The sequence below is a fragment of the Neofelis nebulosa genome, chromosome 5 (assembly GCF_028018385.1).
Source record: "Neofelis nebulosa isolate mNeoNeb1 chromosome 5, mNeoNeb1.pri, whole genome shotgun sequence".
Lineage (NCBI taxonomy): Eukaryota > Metazoa > Chordata > Mammalia > Carnivora > Felidae > Neofelis > Neofelis nebulosa.
The window spans coordinates 8509579-8517571 of NC_080786.1; the positions used below are offsets into that span (position 1 = coordinate 8509579).

The 7993-nt window shown below is 50.0% G+C and overlaps 1 long non-coding RNA gene across 2 annotated transcripts in view; it reads left to right on the top strand.

Moving 5' to 3' along the window:
- Nucleotides 1-5823, top strand: part of LOC131511647 (uncharacterized) — a 193637-nt gene extending 187814 nt beyond the window's left edge. For both annotated transcript variants that reach the window (XR_009261637.1, XR_009261638.1), the window contains exon 4: nt 3307-5823. This is a non-coding gene — a long non-coding RNA (uncharacterized LOC131511647). The remainder of the gene's footprint in view (nt 1-3306) is intronic.
- The last annotated feature ends 2170 nt before the right edge of the window (nt 5824-7993 follow it).

Consider the following 7993-nt stretch of genomic DNA (forward strand, 5'->3'; position numbering starts at 1 on the left):
GCAGAAATCTCTCGCCCAAGGGGTTTTGGGTAGTTCCTCTGACACATCTTTGGCCATCAGTCTCCTTTAAAATGGGATCCATATTCCGCTCTGCATTGCAAGAACTACCTGTTCCCGTGTTTCTTTGCATTAATTTGCATTAATCCCCACGGCAAACAGGACCTCTGCATTGCTGACAACACTCTGAGGGGGCCGTTGACGGGGCATAGATGTGATAAGTGAGGAGGAACATGGCATTCTTGAGGCTTTGGTTGGGAATGCCTGCTTAGAATTATTTCTTGTTCATCCATGCTAAGGAGCAAACATCTCCTGAAATTTCAGGTGGACAGTCCGTGTTTCATTTTCTCTGTACACAGAGATCTCAATCTAATCTCAACCGCGTCATTCCAAAAAAAAAGAAAAATGACTCCTACTGTTCCAAGCACTGGACTAAGGGCTTAGAGTCGCTGGTCTCCATATGTGACTGCCATCAATTACTTCCCATGCTGCACGCACCCACTGTTTCTCACTTGAAGAGATGGAGTGCATTTCTGCTTCCTTTGAATCTGGGCTTGGCCCTTTGGTCTGCTCTGACCATCACAAGGTCGTGATAACGACACTGTGCCAGTTCTAGGCCTAACCTTTCGGAGGTCTGGGGGCTTCTGCTTCTTTTCTTTCTTGGGAGCCACTGCCAAATGAGAAGTGCAACTATGCAGACACTTCCATGCTGGGAGGTGGCCCAAGTGTCTGGATGGAGAGGCCACGGAGCCACACAGAGGGAGAGCGAGCACCGCTTGGACGGCCTCCAGCCATTCCCGCCGTGCCAAATGAGGTGCGAGACGTGTGCGTGAAGAAGCCATCTTGGATGTTCCAGCCCAGAAGAACCACCAGCCGAGCACAGCCTCTAGGCAGAGTTGTGAGATCACAAACCGTCGTTGTAGGTCCTAAGTTTTGGGTTGATGTGTTGGGTGGTAGCCGATAACTAGAACTATCCTTAATAAGTATTATTTCATTTAATAAACATAACCACCAACTTGGTGAGGTACAATCTGCCCAGCCCCCCCCAAGCACCCCCCCACCCCATTTCACAAGGGAGGAAACTGAGGCTTGGAGAGCTACATGATCTGTCTGATGTCACACAGCTAACTGTGACAAGGCTGAACCGGCACATGGTCCCAGGCCTGCCTGATTCCCAAAGCTCGGGGTGTCCTCTGTTCAAAAGAAATCTGTTAAAATGCTCGGATTAGCAGATGCTCATAGCTCCTGACTACCCTTCCCTTCATGTTTCCCTAAAAGAAACCCCCGTGTCAGGCTTTTCACAAAGATGGACTGTGGCCATGTGAAGCACGTCTGGGAATGACAGCTGCTGACAGGGACGGAGAGGACAAGGGGACAGCTGGGGAAGGAGGTAGCGTTTGTCGAACAGCTACCATGTGTTTCTTGGGCATGATGGACTGACAGAATCCTCAGGCAAGCCGGCAAGAATGCATAACCACGTCTGCTTTACAGATGAGAAAACTGAGCCCAGAAGTTGAGGAACTTGCCCAAAGCAACCTGCAAGCAAATCGCGAAGACAGCATTTGACCGCAAGCCTGTCCAGCTCCTAAGTCTGCAGTCTTTCTGATCTAATGAAAACCAAAGACCTGGCCCTATGTGCACAACTCCGAGATTTTTAATCTCGGAGTTGTGGGCATTTCCAGTTTTTACGTTTTACTTTGCAGTACCCTCATTTTGCTAAAGCCGAAAGGCAACCCGGGGACAGAAACAGAGGAAAAGAATGACACGTTTCAAAGAAAGACCCGCAAGAACTAACTGAAATGCAAACCTACTCAGGACAGCGAAACAAAATCGGGAAAACGCCTGGTGTGGGTGGAGGTGGCGGGAGGCCCAATGCGCAGGACCCATCCTAGCAGCCGGGTCTGGAGGCCTCCCTGCAAAACTCCTTCGGCAGGGACTACTGGTTGTTACAGTGGTTTCTAAGGAACTTTAGAATGTTTTGGGGAGTCACCCCTTTGTAAAAGTCACCCCTCTACCCGTCACGGCTCCTTTAAACGATAGCAGCAAAGATTCCAGCAAAGAACTTGTGGCCCCGTGGAATCGCCTGTAGTTCCTGTCCCTGCGTCCTGGGACAGTCTGCCTGCCCTTGTGAAGGTGTGGGCGTGCGTGCATGTGCACACACACACACACACACACCGGTGCACACACCCTCACTCACGCACACATGCTCACTCGCACCTGGTGGACCTCACAGCACACTGCCTCTATCAGCAAACCAAGCACTGTCCTAGTTTCCCTTGGGTCCCCTAGTTACTTAAGAGTCAACATGGATAGCGCTCTCTTTCTCAGAACAGAGGCTCTGGGGACCAGCCGAGTGCTATCTGTGTTCCATGCAGTCTTCCCGGTCTGTCCCTGCATTCCTTTTTCCCCTGCCTGTGTCCCCAGCACGGAAGGGACACAGGCATCTTTGGAATTCTCCCCTTTCCTCAGACCCACGGCAGGTGCAGAGGCTCTGGAGGTCTGTGCTGCTCGCCGGCTTGCCTTGGGAGGGAAGGCAGGACTGGCTACTCCTGGGCGTCCCCCTCTCCGGCCTCTGGTCTCCTCTCACTACAACCAGGAGTTCTACAGCAGAGCTCTTAAGGGATCCTCCTTCCTCTGGCCTACCGAGACCAGAGAGTCTTTTCCGGTGCACAGACTGCCACGCTGGGGAGGACCATTCTGTCCTTCGAGCTCTGAAAGCCTCAGCCCTGTCATGTCCGTGTGGGGGGCTCTCGTCAGGGTCCTCCCGGGAGGACTGATGCATGGGTGGGTCTGTGAGCACCTGTGGACTTTGCCCCCCGCCCCATACACAGGACCCTCTGGTTAGAAACACGCACGTGGGTCTGGCTTAGTAATTAGATATGTGACTGGTCCCCTCCTTTTTTTTTTTTTTTTTTTGCTGCCAAGTAATTGCAGCCCCTGGTTCACCCCAAGAATGACTCTCTTATTAAAAAGTAGAAGAGAGGAGAGGAAAGCCTTATTAATCCACCCACATGCACTGGTAGAGCTCCTGGTGAAGTAGGCGAATTAACAGTCCCATTTTGTAATTCTGCTTAAAACAAAGTAGCAAGAGGCAGCCCTGTTGCCACCCCTCTCCCACCTCATAAATGCTTCTGGTGGCTTTGGACAACTGGAGCTTATGAGAGCCTGAGTGACAATATTTCCGTAGCTGTGGAGGCATCTGCCATACCATGGATCTTGGGCTCCAGGCTCCATGACCATGTATGATACCGTATCTTACTTCCTCCTCTATCCAGAGCCGTAAGATGGTGTTTCTTGTCCTCTCCACAGCTGCCTGAAAATGATCCGTGAAACTGTCTGAAGAGACTCTTCCGTCATCACTGCAAGGCAGGGCTCGGGCTACGTACGGCTGAGCAGGCACGTGTTCTCAAATAAGAAAGGTTATGTAGGAAAGAGAGAGGACAGATCAAAGATCGGGACAGTGACTTGGTCAAGTCATGAAATCCTTCCGAGCCTCAGTGTTCTCATCTGGAAAATGGGAATAAGAACACACACATTTGTTGCACAGAGTTATTTTAAGGCTTAAACAAGGTGGAGGTCTCGATCGGGTAAGCTCAGAGTTAATCGCTTGAAGACCTTGGTCTTACGATCTTTCCCAAGGCCTAGGTTGATTTTATTTTCTTCATCTCTAAGGGGAGGAAATGCACACCTAGGGAGGTTCATAAAATTGCCAGGCCTGGGTTTATGACAGGCAGAGCAGGGGTGGGGGCACCTGGGAGCTCTGGCTGCTTTGGGGTGGTCCCCACGCAGCATCTTGGTGGTTCCATTTCTGTTAAGGAGGAAGACGCGTGGGTGTGGGTTTCTCCTCTCTGCATCTCAAAGTCATTCTTCCTTTATGGCAACACATAATAGGCGTTTGCTGAATTGATTTGATGAGACTCTAAACAGAGCAACACAAAATAAAATGGCCTTGGGAAAAGACGATAGTGAAGTGACCAAGTTTTCGATGAAGACCAAGCAAATAGATAGGTTTCATAAGAAGTCCATGCATCACCGAGAGCAGAACTGCCTCAGTCATAAGTATACGGGAGTCAAGGCTCCTAGAGTTGGAAGGTCTTTACAGATTCTCTTTCTTCAACTCTCGTCTCACAGATAAGGAAAATAAGAGGAAGGGATTTGGCCAGAGTGACCCAGAAGACGAAAGGTGTTGCCAGGTCCTTCCTAATCGCTATATTTCCAGTAAACCCAGGACCATAAGTGCATCAAAAAAGTGGCCAAAGTTCCAGACCCGTATTTGCAGTTCTTAATCCAGAATACCAAGCTATGGTGGGTTCATCAAGGCTCAGTCGGAGCCCCTTATCCGACCAGATCCCAGAGGCCGGCAGGGCGGAATGTTGAGACCTCTTAGGCACTAGAAATATATCACAAGGCTGACCATGACCCAGAAAGGCCCCCCAAAGATGCAACATGGAACCTGGATGGGACGTAAGATGATGGTGTCCAGGTAGAGGATGGATGAATAGTTGTTGTTGTGTTGTGTTGTGTTGGCAGGAGGCTGAATGGGAGAAATAGGGGGAGACAGGAAGGTGTCAGAAAAGTGGCACAGGGTGGGTAAGAACAAGAAAGTTCCTGCACGAACTGAGGCAGGTGGGAGAAAGAACGCCAGGGCCAAACTTCTAGAACTGGAGTGTAACACATCAGCCTGGCTCCAAAAAGACAAAAACAAAGAAGAACAAAACAAAAAAATCCAAAGGGATGCCCAGGCACAAGGAATGGATGTAAAAGCAGCGCAAGTCTAGTGTGGACGGAACGGGACAGCTGGCCTGGCGCCCCATTAACTATCTTAGGATCCAGAAAGAGGATTGTCTAGGGGTGGTAGTCGTAGTTCCAATTATGTTGGAAAGGCTACGGGGGGGAGAAGGCAGACGGGTCCCGTTCTGTAAACTGTACCCAGAACCCACTTCACCCAGAGGGAAAGGAAAGGAAACCAGAGGCAGAGGAGTTGAGGCGTAAAGGTTTCTAAAGCATTTATTTCCAAGACACACTTTAAAAAAAAAAGTTGAGAACAAGTGGCAATAAGATCTAAGGGCTGGGGCCCTTTTTTACTGAGCTGACATTTCTCAGTCCTACAGTGGACAACAAGGAAGGGAGGGCAGAGCTCTCTCCACAGAGCCCTGGGTCGTATCTGGAGGAAAACCAAAGCCTCGAGGTCTCCTCCCACTTCTGGTCTTCAGCATATTTTTGGAAATATATGGTACGGTTAACGTCCCATTCTCATAAAGATTTGAGCCTTGAAATCTCTGGCTTTATTCACAGCTGGACCTGGGCCTATTGACCATTGCTTAAGTGATTCCATGCCTGGGGGAGCCTAAGTTGGGGCTTTCATGTTCAAAGGACACGGTCCATTGAAGACTCGGAATATGGACTTGCTCTGATGTTCTTAGTCTTTGGTTCTCATAGCCAAAATAAGGCTGATTTCAAAAAGGTGACTGTTATTATCTTCCTCTGTTCCCCCACTTTCCATATTATCAACTGTTTGAGGGCAGAGGAGGATAATGCTACATAGGAGCGGAGGAGTGGCCGTGCCGGCAGAGTTTAACTTGGGCTCTCAGTGTTTCTTTCCAGTCGGCAAACATCTCCACGACACCCTTCTGTTATGAAAAGCACACCATGTCAGATGAGCCTTTCAGCTGCACTTTGACGGTTGGACTTGAGACAAAAGAAGAAAGATTTTGAAATCTGTATTCAGCCAGCATTGTCTGAAATTCCAAATCGGCACAAATTTAAAGGAGGGTCCCCATTCTTTCCTTTCATTGGGAGCATAATGGGAATGTTAAGCGTTGTCCCAGCTCAAGCCATCAAGATGGGCTGGTTTAGTTCAGCCCAGGAACAGGCTCTAACACTCACGGGTGTCGAGCTGGGCGGGGGCGGGGTGTACCCCATGGTTGGATCACGTGGTGCTGCAGCGTAGGGGGAGGGCACACACAGGAGCAATGGGCAAGCAACAGGTGAGAGCACTGCTTGTTGGCTTGTGATGAGACCACGCACGGGTCTGGGTGGGTGTTAGGAAAATACACTTGGTGCTGGGCCAGCCCGGGAGGTCCTGGGGAGGCATACCTGGCAGAGACTTGCAGTTCCCTCCCAGGGGAAGGGGGCAGTGCTTCCTGTGGGAGAAAATGTGATAGAGGTATGTGACTGGAGACACATTAAATACCCATCAGGAGCTAAATACCGCGTAGGCGTGTGGCATGTAGAGCTTTTCGTGTAGACGCACGAACTCATTCATGGTTCCCTAATTTGCAGAGGTGGAAACTGGCAGCTCAGAGAGTTAAAGGGCTGTGAGAGCTGTTTTTCCTCCCCGTCCCAGCCTCAAGGGCCTAGAGCTCTGGGCTGGGGTGGCCAACCGGAAGCGTTTATAGGACCCTGCCTTGCTCTGGGGCACAGCACACGCTGGCCGGCCCTTATCCGCCAGACCAAGAACTGCTGCTGTAACTGGGACAGAGAGTGACAGCTTCCCCTCAGCACCAAGCACCATGCACTGTGGGAAGAGCTGGCCTAAGCTAACCTGCTCCACTGGACGGCAAGACGCTTGCTTCCAGGCTCCTGAGGGGAGCTCACCTTGTGTCTCTCTCCCGCTTGACTTGGCTCAAAGAGATGTAACCATATGGGGGCACCTCGGTGGCTCAGTCGGTTAAGTGTCCGACTTTGGCTCAGATCATGATCTCACGGTTTATGAGTTCGAGCCCCGCGTCGGGCTCTATGCTGACAGCGCTGAGCCTGGAGCCTGCTTCCGATTCTGTCTTCCTCTCTTTCTGCCCTTCCCTTGCTCATGCTCTCTCTCTCTCTCTCTCAAACATAAATAAACACTAAAAAAAGAGAGAGAGAGAAAGAAATGTAACCATAGCCATGGAAGCCCAGAAAACAGAACCCATGCTGAGTAGTTCAATGGAGGGATTTTTAAAAGGGAACCTGGTTATAGAGGTTTTGGAAGAGCTGAAAAAGAGACAGAGGGGCAAATTGAAGATCAGAAAGATGTGACCACTCTTAGAGCTAGAGGGACAAAGGGCAGAGATAGTGGCACCAGAACATAAGAGCCAGGCCTGCCTAGGTGGAGCCGAACCTTGGAATTGGAAACATGGGGGTAGTGGCCCCTGGGATCTGGAAGCACTGGGAAGGGTGAGCACACCTGCTCTCAGTTTCCCATGGGCTCTTCCCATTGGTGAACCTCACAGGAAGCCAGTGGACAAGGAAGCCTGGGAAACGTAATTTTTAGGGGGCTGATGCCACATAGAGCAGAACAGAAGTGCAGAGACTAGATCTAAGGCCAAATAGGCAAATGACCAATATACTATAGGACGAGACTACAAGTAACATACATATTCACCTATGGTGAGTTATATGTCACCTGCCCATCTGCCCTCCATAAGCCACTAGGGAAGCCATCAGCAGAGAGAGAAGGGAAAAGCCTCTGGGCTATTTCTTTTCTTCCTTCTTAATACATGTGTCAGCTTTGGATCCTTCTCTGTGGCCCCTGTTGGTTGATCCCGGGCTGGTCACTTCCGATAGCCTGATTGTTGGTATATTAATTGCGGAGAATTTCGTGGTCTCTTTTTCTCAAACGTCTCACTCTAGGATTTGCAGTAGAATATCTTCCTTGACTCTGTATCCACATTTCCTGTTGTCTTTACTCTTATTTGGTGCTGCACTATTCAGGGCAAATGTTGGAGTGGGGACTCGCCTCTAATTTTCTAAAGAGGATTGCAAACAGCTCAGGAATGCCACCTGGTCTCTGCATTATTATAGACCAATAGATTGATACATGTCCCAGTCTTTAGTGGGAAGGGGACATCCTCTATCTAATCTTGGTGCTGGTGGGAGAAGTGTCCCCTTCCCCACTCACTGCTTTTACACATGCTCTGGGTCATTATCTGTGACTCTTATCACCCTCCCCCCACCCTGCCAGCCACTCAACTGTTGTGTTCGCTATTTTTGCCCTTTCATGTGTGGGTTGTAGGAG